At 38.2% G+C, this 20,172-nt stretch overlaps 1 long non-coding RNA gene across 2 annotated transcripts; it reads right to left on the reverse strand.

The window, feature by feature from the left end:
* Nucleotides 1-1,947: 1,947 nt before the first annotated feature.
* Nucleotides 1,948-18,584, reverse strand: LOC308193108. Of its 2 annotated transcripts, none has more exons than XR_013949388.1 (3): nt 16,117-18,584; nt 9,665-9,894; nt 1,948-4,592 (listed from the first exon to the last, which is right to left on the reverse strand). It is a non-coding gene; the product is annotated as an uncharacterized lncRNA (long non-coding RNA). The 2 variants fall into 2 exon arrangements; XR_013949389.1 differs by lacking the exon at nt 1,948-4,592 and adding an exon at nt 4,602-8,578.
* Nucleotides 18,585-20,172: the final 1,588 nt, after the last annotated feature.

Here is a 20,172-nt window from a genome sequence, read left to right on the forward strand (position 1 = left end):
TAAAGACATAATGTTTTTAATAAATAGAGTTTGCTCATAGCACCAAAAAAAATTTGCCTCTTTCAATACTTGGTTCTCCCAATATCATTTCCATTTCTCCTATTCTTTTTTTTTTTTCCTTCTCTCATGATCTTTAATAAACTATTTTAAATATTAATATTATCAAATATCACTCCTGTACACAGGTCAGGATGTATAGCTCATTTCACATCTCCCACAGTTGTTGTTTTAGGGTTTCCATAAACTCAGATAGACATCAGTGTATCAGTTACATTATGCCATGTGTTCAGGACTTCCCTTAAAGCATTAGGATTATCATTGAATATTTTAAGCTGTTATATATAATATAAATATATTATAAATATTTTATATATTATTAAATATATTATAAATATATATTAAATATATTATGATATAATGTTAAAAAAAAAAAAAAAAAAGCTAAAACGATTTTGTTTTGGTCAAACTGAACCTTTCAATTGATCCCAAATTAATTTAATCTTGCAATCTCCTTGCAGAGAATTTTTGAAATTTTCAAGTGTGGAACAAAGCCAAGGTTTTAAATCCTATGTGGGAAAAAAAAAAAAAAAAAAAAAAGATTCTCATTCCCTGCAGAGCTGTAAAATTCAAGCAACAAACATGTACATGTTTTATCCCCTCCTAAATCATGTCAGCTTTCTGCAGTTGAATGCCAGCAGTTCCTGTCAAAGGTATAAGGTATAAAACTGTTCTGGTAGGAGCTGAGCTTCAGAGACTTCCTGGATAACATGGAGATTGTAAAAAATCCAAAATAGATTGGGAGGGAAGACTGCATTCATGTGAAACATGGAAGCTCTGTTCCAAGATCAGAGGTGAGTTTTAAAGGGTCAGGATCTGCTGGTTTTTTAGGATGGCCTTAAGCTTTACTTTGGAGAGATGCAACTTGAAGAAGAGCGTGTCAAGCTAATTAAAAAAAAAAAAAATCAACTCCTTAATTCACAAACTTTAAAACCTATTTTAATTAAACTCATATAACTTTCCTTCTAGCCCTAGCTGTTTTTTCTTTTAATTTCATAGCATTAAATAATGAGTATTTTCTATGTACCCAACAGTACACATTTTTTCCCTTTCACGACTATTTCCTTTCTCCACCTAGATTATTGTGAAATCTTTTAAATATTCTGTGTTCTTAGCACAGTGGGCTGTAAACCTGTTTTATCTCTAGCTTTTACTAGTCTGCTGCAGCTTGGTAGATCAATCTTGATACTAAAGTCCATTAGTTTTAAGACATTTACATGAGGTTGTGGAGGTAGACACAAGTTGTTGGAATTGTATTGGTGGAACAACCTTTTCTAGCATTTCTGAGTTATTAAAAGCAGCAAAAATGAATACTGCTAAAGGATTTTATTCATGGTACTAAATCAATAGTAACAGTAATAGTTTAATGCTAATAAAATGACAGATACAATTAATAGTTGAAAAATACACCATCATATGGAAAGCAACCTTGACAACACCTATAATATTATCTAATAATGTCTATCCAAATCATACTGATTTGCAATGGAAATTTAGGTCTTTTTATCTTTCCCTTAAGGCCAACAACTTTCTTGTAGTTTGGTAATTGTCAAAGACGAGATTGCATGCAGTCTAATTTGAATAGGAGTTATGGCCTGTAGGTGGTCAGGGCTATCAGAAGGTCAGGCAGTTCTGGTAAATGTTTAGCAATCAGCAAATTTGAAAAGTTTGAAAATGAAGATCATCATTGCCAATTAAAATATAAATCTGTCCCATTTAATTCCTGTGTAATCAAGGAAAAAGTGTATTATCTTCTCAAGTTAGGTGTTTTTAATATAGTTTAGACACTTGCAATGCTTCCAGTGCATTTCAAATTCATGTTATATCTAATATGTATTAATGTGCCTAGGTTTCTGTCCGAATTATGGATGTCTGGGTCAATTATCAGACTTTGTGCAATTTTTTTTTTCTGACGTTTGATGTTTTAATTTTCTTCATTTCTTTTCTTTTTTTCTTTTACTTTTTTTTTCTTTTTGCCATTTTCTCGTCTTCTACTGTATCAGTTCTCTCTAAGCATTCTTTGTTCCTAAAAAACTTTGAAAATACTCCAAATTAGCTTCTGAAGTGCATACCCATTTTAAGAATGTGAGAAATCCCACTGACTTTAAAGTAGTGCCTCATATTCTCAGAGATGGACACACAGTTAAATACAGCACTGAAATGGGGTTTTAATGCTAAGCTCCAAACAAATTTCTTCTGGAACCTGGTGTTTTGGTAAAAGACATTTCTGCCATCAGCTGCTCCTCATCCCTCTTTGGCTCAGGCCAAGAGGCTGCCCTCTCTACAGCTTTGCTTGGCAGAACATCACTCTTCTGGTCCCAATGTTGGGTGCACTCCTGTCCCAATGTTGGGTAGCACCTCTGGACACAATTCAGCCCAACACCACAAGCTGGTGATGCTGATCTTGGTAGCCACCTCCACCTGCTGCCCTGGGAAGAAGTTGTCTACCATGGCCCAGCTCCCTTTCCTCAGGCACTAACAGAGACGTGTAACTCAGAAAAGACCTTAAACTTTTGGAGCTCAATATAAAAGTGATTTAAGGTGCAGAATGCAGTGTGCCAGGAAACACTTCATTATGATTGTAGGTGTTACCCAAAGTACACTAGTGTGTTTAGCATTTTAGATTTTCTACCCTATAACACATGACACAAAGTTTATGCTGCACATGCTTATGTCAGAAAAGGTGTTATAAGTAGAAAAACGGGGAAGGAATTAAAAAGAACAAACAGACTGCTCCGTGCACTCAGTTTCACAAATAGCTTCTCCAAAGTAATATCGTTTTAGAAGATGAATCAGAAAAAGACTATTTACTTCTCTATGAGCCAACAGAACCAAAGTGATTCATTCGACATGACTGAAATATTAGACATCTGTAGCATGGTCAGCAAACATCCTGCTCCTTTATATTCATTATCAAAGAGCCATTGGCAGAACCCAAATTGAAAAGTTAAGTTTGTTTATTTTTGGGACAATTCATTGTATTTTTTCCAGCAGTCCTTCCTACTGTAAGCTAACCTGCATTCATTTAGGGCCAGGCACATCACTGTAAATTATGTCCCACGAAGCAAGAGATGGAACAAATTAATATGGAAAGCTTTTATTTTTAAAACAACAACAACAAATGGCCACAGTCAACAACAAAAAGTCTCATGAACTGGAATTATGAATAAATTACACATACATAGGATTCACTTCCAAGAAAGGAAGGTCAAACAGTTAAAGAAATTTTGAAACTTTGACTGGGACCTATGTGATTACTCAATATTTCTCTCATCAGTTGTTATAAACGTATATATAAGGATGAAAAGCTCATTTAAGGCAGGAAGGATAGCCTGCTGGAAATGGCATAGCAGTTGAATTTAGGAGTAGTGCTGTCTAAATAACTAATCTTTCCACTCTTTGGCTGAACTAAGAAAAAAATTATTTCAGGTCAACCCAAAATGACCTCTTTGTTGTTTTTGCCAAAATGAAAATGAAAGAAAAGGTTTTTCAGTTCTGATCAAATTAAACACTCTGCTTGACTTAAAATACTTCATTTACCTTAGATTTTTTTTTCTTCATTTCAGTTTTACATTAGATTTAGTTAGCTTAACCTCAAGATGTGTTGAAGTGAAAAATCTGAACTTTGTTTTTATAAAAATGGGTGAAAATTAATCGTCTATTTCTTATTTCAACCCAGACTTCATGTGTGAATTGCATCCATTGTTATACCTCAGCTTCCCTACATCAGGAAAATGTCTTGATGTCTAAAGGACATAGCAAAAATTAAATCTCATGACCATGGTAAATAGTCTAAGATTTGTAAGAAAGAAGGAATTAGGCAGATGTATGTAAATGGAAGTCTGTAAGCAGATCCTATAATATTTTTCAATTAAGATTTTAAGAAGACAGCCTGTCACTGAAACTTAAATTGTGAGTTCTCCAAAGATTCACAATCCTTATGATGTCCGGAGTATACTGTAGCCAGTGGGAACACACCACATTTACAACTGTGGAGGATGAATACATTCTTTTTAGATCTGCCTCTGTTGAAGGAGATCCTTGAATACATGTCATTCCACCTCTGTTATTTTCACAATGAAAAAAATTAGCTAGTACAAGGAACGTGTCTGGGAATCAAGCAGACCAGCTCTGCCAACATGGTACTAATTTGTTTCCAATCCACTGGCAAATTATTTTCCTTAAAAAGAGGTTGGGTCAGGGTGGAGGCGGGAGCACTTGTCTCAGAGAAAGAGAGAAAAAAATTTAACAAATATTTTGCAGAAGGTGAACTCAGAGGTCCTGATGCAAATCCTGAACAAATTACAGGGAAACAGAAACAGCTGGTTGGAGAATACCATTGCAGTAAGCACACTACTTCAAGCCCAGTCTGCCAGCGCTCTTCATCTCCCAGCTTTACTGTTTCTAAACACCTTGGCAAAAAATAGTTAGAATGCGTTGCACTTATTCAAGAAAAACAAGAGGAGATCCAATTTATTTTAGGACACAAACTGAAGAGCACCTTGGGGTTTCCATGCCAGGCCTCTCTGTGTGCTCTGAAAAAAAAAAAAAAAAAAAACAGGTTGCTACAGGGAAGCATAGGAGGGAGTAGGGAAGGCAGAGCAGCCTCGTAAGAAATGCAGGTTATGATCCATAGCTCATGAATAGAGGAATACCGGTGATGTGGGCAGAGCTTGCACTTATTATCTGCTACACAATTAATGTACAGTGATTCTTTTAGTTTTTCAGACGTTTTTCATAGGGCTTTCCAAAAGGAGGTACCTCTGCAGGTGCAGTGATGGGGAAACATCTCACTGTGGCATGTGAGTGGCTCAGAGCTGTATGTATCCCATTACTCCTTTACCTTCTTCTCTGTGGCCAGCCTCCAAGGTTTTTATCCATCTGTTTCATGTTGCCTATGTAATCTTTGAAAGGATGTGTTGCCTTCAGCATGACTGAATTCTGGTTTGGACAGAGATCAAATCCTACCAAAACCTAAATATTGGGTAATGATTTTTTACTTTATAGAACATAGATCAAGTGAAAGAAAGAGTAAGAGAGACGGGTGAAGGTTGCAGTAATGGAAGGATCTTTACTGTTGCAGGCTATTCAATAACTGAAATCTGGAATTGCATGAGTTCTGTTTCTTACAAGTTTAAATACTGAGTTGTTAAGGATTCTTGAAAACTTCAGGTCCAGAATGGATGATGTTCTAGGAAAGATGCACTAGTTCATCCAGAAACGGCTGGCTCACCGCAGGACTCTTCTGGCAAGACATTGTGACCTGTGTTCAGTGAGAAACTGGAGTATATCCTCTGAACGGTCCCTCGTGTTCTTCAAATATATGAGTCTGAATACTTCAGCTCCGTTTACAAACAGTTAGTGGGTGGTTAGTAAATTTTTCATAGGCTGTCAATAAAAGACTAATCAGTCTGTATAGTTACAGTGTGATTCTGTAACAGCTTCTATTGATGTACTGTCTCTAATGCGGTTTGTAAATCCTTTGTTGAAGGAGACTTAATATAAAGTGTTACAATGACAATAATAATCAGAATGTGCAACCAATTCTCCCTCCTCTGCTGCCAGCAATGTTGATAATGAGCTAACAGAAGCACTGCTGATTACTGCCATGAAGCCTGCAGGGAGCAAAACCCTAAAAGCTTTTATTAGCAACACCAAGACACACTGCTGTTTCTTTCCAAACCAAAATGAACCACCTTTTCTATTTCTCAATGGGTACAACCATTATTCTTATTGCATTCCGTTGCATGGTATGATTAAAAAAAAAAAAAAAAAGAAAAGTGATACCTGTGTTATTAGTTAGCTCCAAGTACTGTTTTGAGTTTTTTATCCAGGCAGTTCTATTTTATTTATTTATATATTTGTTTCCTTTTGAAAGTGAGAAATGTGGCTTTGGGACTTCATCTAGGGAAATTTGGCACGTTGCTGTCTTTTCTGAGTAGATAAAGTGCTTTGGAAGATTTGAATATTGATTGCACTGGGAAATAAAATCCTGAGTGCATAAGCCAGGTAAAGCAATGGGGATGCAGAGGTCTCACCACAGCCTGATCCCTGCTTCAGAGTAACCATTCCACGGGAAAAGGAGAGTCTTACTCTGTATTTGACCTGTATGTTGAGGCAACAAACAAGAAAATCAAGAATTGCAGGGTTGAGAAGACTTGGATTTTCTTTTTGATATGCATTAATGAAGTAAAGTATCTCTTTGTGTTCTTTATTAATTTCACAAAGGCAGTGAATGATGCAGAAATAATTCAGGTCATTTTTTGTTATAAATTTAGACTCAGAATAAAGATGAGGTAAACACTGTAGAAATGGGCTCTTGTAGAGCATGCTCATTTCAAAAACCATAAGCTACATTAAGAACAGTGCTGCACAGTCACAGTTCTCCTTGGCTCACATGGAAGCTGTTAAGTGGCCAACACCTCCAAAAATCAGGTTTGAACTGTCTTCAGCTGAGACCCAACAAATGAATAAACAGATACAGTCCCAAATGTGAGGTGGTCGTGAAAGTGAAAATCGCAGTAGCTTTTGGCTGCACTTTTGTTGCACACCTAAGAAACAAACCATCTATAGTTTAAAAACAAGACAGGGATGGGGGAGCCCTTGCTGTCATCTTTTTTAGGTGCTGTTGAAACAGAGCCAACAGAGCAGCACAGGGGATCTTCAAGAAGCCAAAGTATTATTAATTATTATTATATTTATGTGCTAATGCTGATAATCTTAAGTAACTGTGAGAATGTTTCAGCCTGGCTGAATCCAGAAGTATTGTGTAGATGCAGTAACTGTCAAGAATATGAGCTGTGGAGCAACAAAAGCCACCTGCGTTGCTCATGAAGGTCTGGAACCAAAGTACCGGAAAGACGGGGTTACATGCCAAGAAAAGAAAAATCCATTTTGTATGTTCTACATATGGACCGAGGCATGAGGCCCATAAAGATGAAAAGCTGCCGCTAATTTTAGTGGGATGTTTCTATGACTAATGGGATGTGTCAGTTATAGGTCCTCTGGATTTGCCACAGTGCCTGCTTGGAGCTGGGGAAGAAATGTTTGATTCCCAGATGCACACCCTAGAAAACCAACGTTCCCACGAGCAATGGTGTACCTTTAAAATAATGCTGTAATGGTGATGAAAATAAAACACAGTCAGATCCTGAGCTTTCATGGCTGAAGGCAGCAATCAGTGAATCATCACATTGCCAGAGCTGACTTCATTTGCACTTTGGCAAATCTGTGCAGCAAATTTGAAATCCAGGTATTATTATTTTCAGTCAAAATTCCAGCAACTGACATCTCTTGCTACTTTTCAAGTAGCCCCTAGTGAGTAGCCAATGCTAAAGGACTTTGCCATATATGTGGGAGCACAGCCACTAAAAATAGTCAAGCATGTGCCTACAAGATGGCTTAGTCTGAGCAGGGTTATAAAACACACACTGGACATGTGATTTGCTTTGCTGTCGTATTTTCTGAGTTGTGAGCAGCAGGCTGCCAAAATAGAACTCGTTTGGTGATTTCTTCAGAGCCGTAAGCTTAAAACTGGTTTTTCTGTTCTTAATTTATGTCATGGAGTCTCAACAGCAATTTAACGTGAAGCCTCAGAGTAGGGGAAAGCCAGCTACTGATGTCTGCAGGCTGGTTGAACGCATGCTGGCAGAGACCTGGAGTCAGAGGCTGCACTGGTAACTGCTTCAAAGAAGTGGCTGCTCAATCTGCAGACAGTCAGATTGTTTTCTTTCAGCAGGTGACACAAGAACTGGAGCAGAAGTCTAGAAATGCAGATGGGAGCATCTGGATACTGTACCTGAGAGTTACATGGCTGACTTGATATAAATAAACAACATAATGTACACAACTGCAGTGGTTGAAAATGCAGCACAATTATTTTCACCTCCAGATAAATAGTTCATTTCTTTCCTGAGTTATCATTGAAAATGTAGAAAGTGATTCAAACACTATAAACTTTAGAAAATTTAAAGGAAACTTTAGTTTGAAACAATTTCAGTGTTAAAAATGATTTCCTTTGTTATCCTTGTTAAGATGGTACATGATGTTTTTTTCAACATGCCAAGCTAGAGCTAGAAGGAGAAAATACCTAATATTTCCCAACAAACGATGCTCACATGAAATTTGTAGTCATAAGCTTCTGAAATTTGACCTATCTTTCATTAAGCTTTGTAACCTTCTGACAGTTCTCCAATCTTTATCCACTTAAAGAGAAGTTTTTTTTTTTTTTTTTTCATATATATAGCTTGGATATAGTTGTTTCCAAATCCGCAAAACTTCATAAATCTATTGACAAGAGAGCACCATAATAATGTGGCTTTGTTGAGAGCCACAGCAGATTTCAGGCTGTAATACATCAATTTTTACATAGAAGAAATTAGCAAGGCACATCAGGGTTTATTTTTAATGTTGCTTGTTTGATTTTGCCGTATAAATCAGTCTTGACAGGAACTTGTCACAAAAAGCACTGCCACAAAACTTTGCTGTCAAGAATTTCAACCCAAACATCAGTGTGGGGCTCCTAGGGGAAAAGAAAAAGAAAAAGAAAAAGAAAAAAGAAAGAAAAAAAAAGAAAGAAAAAGAAAACAAACCCAAAATCAAGAGAACCAAAGCCTATATGCTAAATATGATTAATATACTAAGCCTGAAATTGATCTTTCTGCTACTTGCAACAGCTCCTTGTGAAAGACCATTAAAATTATTCATAAAGAAACTGTAACAGTGCCATCTGGTGATTGCTGCTGAACTTGTGCCACAACTGTCATGGGAAGAATCACACTGAGAAACTGTACAACAAATGTTTAGCTGGAGCAAGCTTGTGTTACTATGGAAGTCAAGAAACCCTACCAATAAATGATAGTTGGTGAACTAACCTAAACTAACCCTATGTTGGGCATAGAAGGGCATCTGAAAGTTTTCTAGTTGTGGCTGGATGTGATTGTTTACTTTTCTTTGATATTTTCATTCTTTTTTTTTTTTTTAATTTCCTTCCATTTCGTGAAACTTCCTCATGATCCAGAGATTCTCCAAAATGGCTCATCCATGTCAAAGACTAAACCCTTATTTTTTTGTGAAAACATCAGCACTCCATAGCGTGTGCAATCTGCATTTTTAATGTCTGTATTTTTGAAAAATAAATAATAGAAAAGATATTGCTGGAGCTTTGTTTAAAAAAGAAAACAAATCCAACAAACAATCCCCCCCGCCCCCCCCCCCCCAAAAAAAAAAAAAAAAAAAAGCATCTCATTTCCTAATTTGTAGTCTAGGTCTAGGTGGAACTCATTTTGTTCTAATTTTCTGCTTAAAATGTAGGAACCAACATCTGAGCTAGTCATTGGGGATATCCTTTATAGTTAATGGAGATAAAGTGTATTTACAATGTGAAGAATCTGACCCATTTTTACATCTACTTGCTAAATGAATCACCATGTACCCTGGAACTACCTACCTCCAGCTGCTGAGCACAAAGGGAGGGAGCATAGGGAGACTCTCTGCTGCAATCCTTCACACTACAGCTGGCTACACTGAGCCTGACAAATGCCACCCCACTGCATGTACGATACACTTCTTGCCCCTTCCTTGTAAATAGCTTCTTGGTATCACTCACCTGCATAGCTGGTGCTGCACAGAGCAGAGCTGGCTTTGGGTTTGTTTTGTCAGCAGCGACTGTTCTAAGAACACCATCCTGGAAACAGTGCCTTCAGGAGGGTTGGAGGAAACCAAGCAGAAGGAAGGCACAGGGCAAACACTCCTCCTCCTGCACAGACAGGATCTCTTCCCAAGAGCATCTTTGAACCAAAGCCAGATAGGAGGAGCACAATGACCTTGCCACTAGACCTACAAGAATGTGGAGGATCCATGACAGGGAAGTTGTTTTATGAACTAAGGCAAGCCTACAAGCTCATGTATTAGCCATATTAGGGAGCCTGTGCACACACCATTATGTTGTACCAGCCTGAACTGTGTTGACATAGACCTACTACACAGCACTGGGAACCTCTGGTTTGGTCTCTAATTGTAAGACTTTCTTCTTGCGGCTGGTTCCCATTCTGTAATTATTTTATTTTATTTTATTTTATTTTACTTTAATCTTATTTCATTTTGTTTTATTGCCCCACGTGTTTGATGGGCATCAAGTGTAGGCATTTTTTTTACTTTGGAAATAGATGCAGGGAAATCTAAGCAGCTACTGCCCATGACCTAAAGGCCACCCATAGCTATTAATTCAAATTCTTTTTGCAGCATCTACATATATGAGCAGCTACAGGGTGCAGGTGATCCAGTCAACTCTGTCTTCAACATACTGTGAGAAGACAAAAAAATGATATAATGGCCATTACTTGTTTCTATTTCTTAGTTATTCATGTGCCTGACCCATGGTCTCTCTTCCGTCCACCACACCAAATTTATGTGCACATAACATATTCATGAAAACCCAAAGTGTATCATTTGCTGCCAGCCAGCCTACATTGAATAAATACAAAAATGAGACTATGTTACAGTGTGGGAAGTGTGATATCAAAAATATGTGCATAAGTAAGGGCTCACCTCGTAATTCATGTGTGAGGGAATGAATATGACATAGCTAAGAGTTTTCATTGTTAATTTTTTTTCAAGCAGATTTTAATTGTTAACATGCAGGAGCTGTGGCTATGTGTGGTCCGTCTCCCATCTTCCACTTTTGGCAGTTAGAGAGTGTTGGTGAGGAACACTGAGTCTGAGCAGACTGTGATGCTCTTGAATCACCCACACAAGCACTTACAGAGATGGAGCTGTTAAATGAGCTAAAATTCCCCCACCGACCACTGCTGCAACCACAGAACTGATGTCTCTCAGGGCAGCATCCCTGCCTTTGACTCCTCAGCCCCAGCAATGTCTGCTTAGACCAGAGCCCACTCCGCTGGTACAATATGGCAAATCTTGCGGTTTACTGCCTACAAACCTGGTCCTGCTGCTGTCTGCCATGGAGTTGCCCACGTTGCCTTTGATGAAGAGGACTGGAACAGACATCGCTGATTAAAGAAGCCTGTTATGATTCTAAGTGTCTTCTACAGTGAGTTTCCCAATTAAACTTGGGCATTGTAATGCACTATAGGCATTGTAATTGTAGCTACACATGTTCTGACTTTCAGAAAAGATTTCCTTATGTGTTTTAATGCTGCATACTCAATGTGAAAAACAATCACTTTGCTGAAAAATTATTTCTTTCTGTACATGGGGGGGGCAGAAATATCCTTCAGTTTCAGCCTAAGTTTTGTTGCTGTTGTTTTCAAAGTTATTATTATTATTATTATTTAAAAAAGCAAAATAGAAAATATTTCTTCGGCCACTCTGATAAAGCACGATAAGCCAATTGTGATGACTTGGTATTTTACCAGTATTTTCTATACAAGGCTTTAATAAGCTTTTCTCTTCAGTGGCTACTTCTGATTTTTTGCAGTCCAATTAACTCTTACCTGACCAATAAGCATATGAATAGCTGTGAGGAAACCGGCATAGCAATGGCTGTCACATTGAAATATGCTTATGAACACATTCTTGGTTCTTGTGGTTTTACGGTTTTCAGCAATGCTCATGCTGAATTCTGTTATATTTTTGCAAATTATACTTAGAAATCGCAAAATCCTTTTCTTTCTTAATGTTGAAAAGATATAATTATCAAAATGTTATCTGATGTGATGTGGCACTGTGAAACCAGTCTTGCAGAAAATTGTTTCCAGCAAGTAGTAGTCCTGGTAATGGTTTCCACTCACACTTCCGTTCTCCAACTCATGTAAAAGACTTTTGAAGCTCAAAATCTATTTGGTGCTATTTAAATAGAGAAATTATCAAGCACAGTAGTTATTTTGTCTTCCATTTCTCTATTCACATCTTAAAAAAAAAAAAAAGCATCGTTAAAAAAAATGTGAAGAGCTTCAAGAAACTTTTTGGACTCCCTGTTGTATATATATGGTATAATATGCCTGCTTAAAAAATAACTTTAAGATTCTTTTTAACAACTTTTTTTTTAACAAAATGTCTTATAAACAAAAAGAAAGAGGATAATTCTATTTTAATGAAAACTCAAAAAATCTTCCCCTTTTCAATTTTGCTCATGTGAATGGCAAATGCATTAAAAGCTCTAAGCAGTCACAGTATGCCTGCAGCCCATCTCTTTTTCAGTGTATGACTTTTCTAAATGAAAAGAAAGAAAGACAAAAAAAAAAAAAGCAGTAATATAAGAGATGAACATTATCTGCAATGGATATGCTTTTACACAAGCTGACTGACTGCACACCTGGATAAACCTGAAAGCCTCTGGAAAATCCAGAAATAGGTTGTGACAATTGCTCAGCGTGTTTTGGGTGGCTTACAGACAGCATGATTGCAGAAATGTGATGTTCCTAGCATGAGAGAGAGATTATAGAAATATCATTGCTGGGAATCAGGTAAATACTTTTTTCCACCTTCATAGGAAAGCCTCCATTTAGATAAGATTTGGTTCATGGTCTGTGTTTTTGTGGTCTTTTTTTATTATTATTATTATTTTTAGGACCTGAAAGAAGAACCTGAGAGGGAACAACTGTCTCTTGAAAGGCTGCAGATGTATAGTCACCAAAGATATAACTGCATTAAGCGGAGATTCTTCCTCCACTAAAGAGAGAAAAAGGGCAAAGCTGAGTGAAAGGAGAGTTTATACATTCTTCCTTGAGTTAGTTGTGTTTACAAGAGACAGGCAATGCTTTGCAGAGTGTGAGTCTTGGAGATATTCTGAGAACACTTATTGCATGTGCTGATCCAAATGCCTGCTATTATGGTACATGCTGCACTTTTTGATTTCATCAGCATTCATAGACCAGATAGATATCATCCACAGGACTGAATAACGTAACTGAGCAGAACCAGGACTGTTTCTTGACATAGTTCAGAGATGTTTTGAAAAGACTGAAGTACTGTCATCTTCTTCAGGGCTGAAATGTCCAGGTGGTGCACTCTATATATTATGGGTAGAAAGCTCAGGGGGAGTACGTTTAGATGTGAAGACTAAAATGTGTCCTTTTCAATATCGCTGGAATAGATTTCTATATCCACTTGAATATATTGCCATATATGTAAGAAATGATGCAATGAAGTATGTGTGAGCAATTTATGCCTTATGTTTAAAATCACCTATTATAGTCCCTATTATATTTGTAATATTTACACTTCATATAATGCTTATTAGACATTTGTTTAAAAAAAAAAAATTGAAAATGTGAAAATTGAGAATTTGCAGAGTTAACTCTGGCAGACCAAAGTACAGAGGCTTAATACTGCTTGCCCTATTTCCCCTGAGTTTTGTTCAAGAGTTACTGTGATATATAGTGGGGAAAAAAAATGGAGCCAATGTACTTACATGTGAAAACACATTCCCTTACACAAATTAAAAAAAAAAAAAAACTTGTTTTCAGCATGTATTCTATAGAAGCCTGGCTATATCATTATCCTCCAAAAATCCTTAAACTCATTTAATTTATCCAGCCCTAAACCTATGTGCAGCAGAACTCATGCAGGAATGAATGTCATCAGCATTGTGAGGTCATGGCAATTTATGATAACTAACACTAGAGAGAACAAAAGAAAAATATTTAATCAATTATACAGACACTATTTCTTCATTCAAGAAAGATCTTCTCTGCTTCCCTTTCTTCTTCTGCAATCAACATCTATGCAAAATGCTGTATTGCCTCAAAGTGAAGACTTCTCTATGGCACCACAGCAGCAAATAGTGCAGTGGCTCAAAATTTGCCAGGTGTTAACCAAGGACAGTGACTTGGGTGTCTGAATAGTTAGGTGTTCCTCAGATTTTCTGTGATATGCAGGCAGGAAGCAGAGGAAGGCACGAATAATCCAAGAGGAGGCCAGGTCCTACCAGACAGTGTCTGCTATACCTTGGATCTACAAATAGGGTCAGCTCACCTTGCTGTTAGACTTTGGACCTCTGCAATACGGTTTTCTGTTCCTGAACACTTTATCAATGAAAACAAGAACTTATGGGGGGCAATTTCTCTGGTCCGTTCAGGTGTGTGCTCAAGAGTGAGTTATGCTGGACTCTGGCCATACCTGCCCTTCCCCACCCATGGCATAGAGGCACCACAGAGTGGATGTAGGCCTGTGCATGTCTACACTGTAGATGTCTAAAGTTAGGTGAAACTATCTCATCCTTTCTGGCCTGTTGTGACCTTGAGCCAGTGAGGTGGGTCACTGGGACCGTGCTTACCCAGCACAACTCCCCCTCCATCCCAGGCCCATCACTTCAGACACCTGTGGGTGTCTCAGGGGCCACAGCTGACGTGGGGGTGGCAGGGAGACATATTGACCTGTGCTGGGGCACCAAGCAAAGCTTGGGCCTCTGCCCTAGAGCACCTTGGCCACCTCGCTGTCCCCTGTCAGGGTGGGGGGACACTGCCCACCAGGATATCTCAGGTGCAACCTCTGAGGTGTGAAGGGCAAAACCCCAGTGGAGTAATGGTCAAAAACTTGAGTGGCAGAGCTTTTCAAGGCAATTTTCTTTCGCTGGTAGGCAGGAGGCGCCATTTAACAGCTTGTGAAGGGGACAGGAGGCGAAGGGCCCTGGCAGCAGCCAGGTCCCTGCCGGGACGCCCCAGCGCCGAAGCAGCCCCGCGGCCCCTTGGGCGCTCACACGTCCGGCCACCGGCATCAGCTCGAAGGAGAAAATGTTTTCCACCTCCAGAAGCTGCAGCTACAAGGCTGTGGGGTACAGCAGAGCCTGAACCCTGCAGCTGTGTAGCCCATCTGGCCCCTGCTTTGTGGGGCTGTACACCTCAGCCCCCGAAACTGAGGCAGGGAAACAGGTAGTGTGGGTACATGTTGTCCCAAGCTTGGTAGAGGATTAAAAAAATATAATAATAATCAGCAAATGCATTGAGTGTGATCATGGGAATCCCATCTAAAAGTATAGCAAACACTCCTTACTGTGTGTTTTCCCTCTTTGAAGTCCTTTAGCACGGGGGATATTTTCATACAACTGATACTGGGGAGAGATGCTAACACAAACATTACCACCTGGCAAAAGCCGACCAAATAAGCCACAGATGAAATGGGGTGGGATTCGGTCTGCTATGCTCTAGGGATTGATCTGCTCTTCTGTATGAAAAGTGTCACAGTTTCTTTATGTAAAACAGTTAACTGGAGAACATTCATTTTCTTTCTATCTAAATAATAACGATAATAATAATAAAAAAATCACTAAAAAAATCAAAACCTATTATCCTATTATCAGGTTAGAAATTTTTGAAAATATATTTGAGGACTTTTTCATTTGTATAGTCTATAGTCTTTACATATGTGTCAGGAGAGGTATGGGAAAGGGAGATGAGAGGATAAAAAAGGGAGAGGAGAGGAGGGGAGCGGAGAGGAGCAGAGAGGAGCGGAGAGGAGCGGAGAGGAGAGGAGAGAGGAGAGGAGAGGAGAGGAGAGGAGAGGAGAGGAGAGGAGAGGAGAGGAGAGGAGAGGAGAGGAGAGGAGAGGAGAGGAGAGGAGAGGAGAGGAGAGGAGAGGAGAGGAGAGGAGAGGAGAGGAGAGGAGAGGAGAGGAGAGGAGAGGAGAGGAGAGGAGAGGAGAGGAGAGGAGAGGAGAGGAGAGGAGAGGAGAGGAGAGGAGAGGAGAGGAGAGGAGAGGAGAGGAGAGGAGAGGAGAGGAGAGGAGAGGAGAGGAGAGGAGAAAAAAAGGAAGAGAAGAGAGGGAAGAAGAGAAAAGGAGAAGAGAAGAGAAGAGAAGAGAAGAGAAGAGAAGAGAAGAGAAGAGAAGAGAAGAGAAGAGAAGAGAAGAGAAGAGAAGAGAGAGAGAGAAGAGAAGAGAAGAGAAGAGAAGAGAAGAGAAGAGAAGAGAAGAGAAGAGAAGAGAAGAGAAGAGAAGAGAAGAGAAGAGAAGAGAAGAGAAGAAAAAAAAAATAGGGTTTTTCAGCAAAACTTTCCTTTAAATAGAAAAGGCATTTTCAGCTCAAAATAATTCAGCAGCAGGAACACAAAAGTATGTAACTGTAGCAAGTAGTTAAACCACATGAATAAATTTACTCACCTGCATAGCATGATTTCCTAGTTTGCATAAAGTTTATGAACTGCTCATATGTCAGTAGGGTGGATTCCTGGTAAAGAACTGATTTATTTCAGCGGAGTAATCCTAGTGCAAAATTAGTATAAGAGCAGGGTAGGTGTCTGGCTTCACTGATTCCTGATTTACATCACGAGCCAGCGGAACTGAACTCTGACATTTCTTCTTAAACATGCTTAGTATTAAATGAAACCGGCTTGTTTGACCTAACGTTGTTCGCTGTTCCACGGAGATAATATTAAACTCTGTCCTGACACACACGTACATTAACCCAGATGATCCTAAAGGAAAGCTGAACTTGTGCATACATTAGAGGGCAGAATTCACCCCTGTACTTATAATAACCAGAAATTTCAATTACGTAACTGGTACACAAAGAATTTTAGATCAAAATGATTGCTGAATAAAAGCAAGCTCTTTGCTGGCTTTATCACTCAGCCAAGTCAATTGGAAAGAATGTATAAACTTCACCTTTTGCCTACTCCATCTGTCTATTCCTCAAAAGCTCCCTTTGCATAGACCTTCCTCTGGTATTTGTCTACTGCACGGCTACACTGTGTTTTCTATTTTATTTTTTTCATTTTAACCACAACCATCAATTCTAATGAGAACTGGCAATCTGTTGAGATTTTGTAAGATAATACTGTTTTTTAAGGCTTATGCTTTGGGATGACTGTAAAACCAGCAAAAGCTGTGCCTTGGAGAGGTTTGGGAAGGCGCAAGGTGCTAAGCGGCATCCTCCACCGCAGCCACCCTCTGGGACACGAGGAGTTTAGAGGCGCAGGACCAGGTCTCTCACTCAGCCACCTGGTAGAAAGACTCGGGGTGTTGGGTTTTGCTTTTTTTCCCAGTGAATTTTCTCACTGGACGAGGATTCAGCTGAGAGCTCATCTAAGGCTTTTGCAAGCTGTGGATTTTCTGCTGACCCACGGGGGGAGCTGCAGGCTGTTGCAAGCCTCCCCCTTCCCTGGCTGATGGGGACGGTGTGGAGAGGTGTCCGCTTTTAACTCGGTAAATCGCTGCTTGGAATAAATAGCCTGCGATGGGAAAACAGTAATCCAAAAACCGATGAGGAGCTGAAGCTCTTTTTTTTCCACCTACAGCTGAGAATGTGTTTGATAAGCAACACCTAAAACATGTTAGGAAGGAGACAGTTTGTTTGTCTGAGTGTGACTTTCTTGGCAGCAGGATTTCTCCCTAATTTATAACCATTATGTAAACTTCTGACTTCCAGATTCACACTGTGAAAATATTCAAGATGAACTAATCAGGGTGGGAAATCTGAAATTGTTTCTGCATGGTTTATATCCCCCATCTGGCAGCACAGAACAAACAATACGACCCTGATGGTGTTTACATGAGTTACCTTGTTGGAGGAAATGATCGTACTTAGAAAATTGTCCTTGCTCTAGAAATTTAACAACTTGTTGGCCTAAACAAGCCTTTATATCTTTTTAATCTCTTCTTTTTTTTTGTTGTATATGTTTGAGGAGGGGGAAGTTATTAACTGTGAATTGGAGCTTTCGCACCACATCTGTCTTTTAACTGTGAGCCGAACTTAGGTTAAATGTTCAAAAGCTACAGTTGGTCCCTTTGCTTGCTTCCTACGGGGAACTGAACTGGTGATCGTTCTCAGAAATCCCTGCTAGCATTATTACCTATTAAGACATTCAGTGCGGCTGTTTTCTTGGCTGTCAGCAGTTTCAAGAGGCTCTGCAAATGCAGTGTGCGCATTCAAAAAGCAGAAACGTGCTCTGTGATTTTAATTTTGCTGCAATCTAAGTGGAGTTTCACTATAGCAAAGTTTCATACGGCCAGTTTTCATGGGGTGGGACTGGATTTGCAGTTCTGTCGTTCACTAATACATATATATATGTATATATACTATGGGAGAGTTAGAGAATGGAAGGAATAGCTTGACAAATGCTAAGTATGATAACAAGAGAAATTTGTCTTCAGAAACTCTGGAGTTTTCAGCAACTTTAGAAGAGAAATTTTATGTCTGCCACTGCCTTGCAGTGCAGAACATTTTACATGTTTGTAGCAGAGAGTCTGAAGCTGCTGAAATGTTCCAGAAAAAAAATATAAACACATAACATTATACCATGAGAATTCATTATCCTTAAATTGTTTTAGAAAGTATGGTCATTTAAATTAAAAGTATTACACAATGTTAATAAGGGGAAAAATATGCCTTTTTTTCCTTCTTCTTCTTTTTTTTTTTTTTTTTAACCTAAAATAAGTGTGGCCTTGTGTAGTGAGCCATTTCAAGTTTTTGGCTCTAGTTTGTATTATTCTGTAGTTTTCATTTGGCCTTCTAATGATCACTGTGAATTAATGGGATATGACTATGTCATGTGAGCTTTCCAAAAATAATTGATGGAATTATATTAAATTTATTTTACTGTGAATTCCATCCATGTTCTCCCAGAAAAAAAAAAATCCTGGACACAAATAATTTATATATATATATATATATTTTTTTTTTTTTAAAAAAAAAAAAGGCTTGTCTTTGAGGCTGAAGTTTAAAGTAATTTTCCAAAAACTTAAAATTATAATTAAAAAGTGGATTTTCTTTCATTTTAATATAAGGAGCCAAAATAATGCATACATTACATTAAAATTTTGGCAGATATTATTCAGTTATTTTTTAAATCAAAATCAAATTTATATGCTAAATTATTTACATTTAAATTGTCTTATATTTCTTAGCTTGAAGTTTTAAGAAGATCTGAAGAAAAGCAACGTATCCAGTATCCCAAGATGATACTGCATTAAGATCTGGCTTGTAAATAAAGTAAATATTTAGTCTGGATTTTGCTTATTGGTGTGTTTTTATTTTTTTTTAATGAATGAAATGTTTGCTGTTGGAAAGAGCTGCAGCTATATAAAGCAGGAAAAAGATCCTACAACAAAGCAAAAGTAGGATCCTACAGCAATGCAAAAATACCATTGACTTAAGGAAAGAGAATTAGGTCAAATTATACAAAGGAAAAAAAGGGAGCTTTCAGACATGAGACAAAAATTTATATGCTGAATGCAGTGCAGTGTTAAAGAGATCCTGAGGGTGTTTGAACATGACAAAGCTTTAGGAACTGGGAGACATGCAAGAAAGTTGTGAACATTTCAAAAAACATTTCCAGCTGATCTAAAAGACTGAATTACATATTACTCAATAGAATGCAAGGAAATAAAATTAAAAGATTTCTACGAAAGTACTTTTTGTCTCATTTATAGGTCTAACGTGAAGAATGCATATTTTAATAATTTTAATAATATTTTAATTTTCAATCGCAACTTTTTTTTTTTTTTAACTCAGAGCTCAAAAGCAATTAATTATGAAAGCTGCAAGGGCTATTTTAAAGCACATAGTTACTAAATATTTGGTGACATGAATACTCTTATCATTACTTATAGGAAACGTAAATTCTGGGGGAAAAGAAAACCTGGAGAATGTTGAGTAATAACTAAAATAATAGGGTAGACTGAGTGTTAATTTCAAATCCTTTACACGATAAAAAAAAAAAAAAAGTGAAGGTAAACTGCTGTTTAACAGCTTCCCACTGTTATATAAACTTTCAAACAACCATGAAATGTAGGTCTCTGGACATCACTTAAAAGAACCACAAATAAACAGAGGGTCGTACCACACTTCTGTTCCCTAATGTGTAACTAAAAGGTTTAGCTAAGAACAGAAAGTGTCTAAAACCTTTTTGTTTATCTACCGCCTTGTGTACCATAAACACAAATAAGCAAAGCGGGGCTGGAGCAGGGAGGTGGGATGCTGCCTGGCTGTGAATAAGGCACGGAGGAGTTAAAGAGCCCGTTAATGTCTCTGGAGGGTCATCTTACCTTTGTGCAAGCAGCAGACTGGGACATTTATGTAGCAAGGAATCACCTACTTAAAAAATAAGGATGCTGCACTTAACACTCCTGTGCCAGAACATCTCTGGGGACTTATATATCTTTCATGGAAATTTGCTTAAGTGTAACGGTTTAGCAATTACTAGAGACTTAGTATAA

The sequence above is a fragment of the Anser brachyrhynchus genome, assembly GCF_964034855.1.
Source record: "Anser brachyrhynchus genome assembly, chromosome: 3".
In the NCBI taxonomy this organism is placed as follows: domain Eukaryota; kingdom Metazoa; phylum Chordata; class Aves; order Anseriformes; family Anatidae; genus Anser; species Anser brachyrhynchus.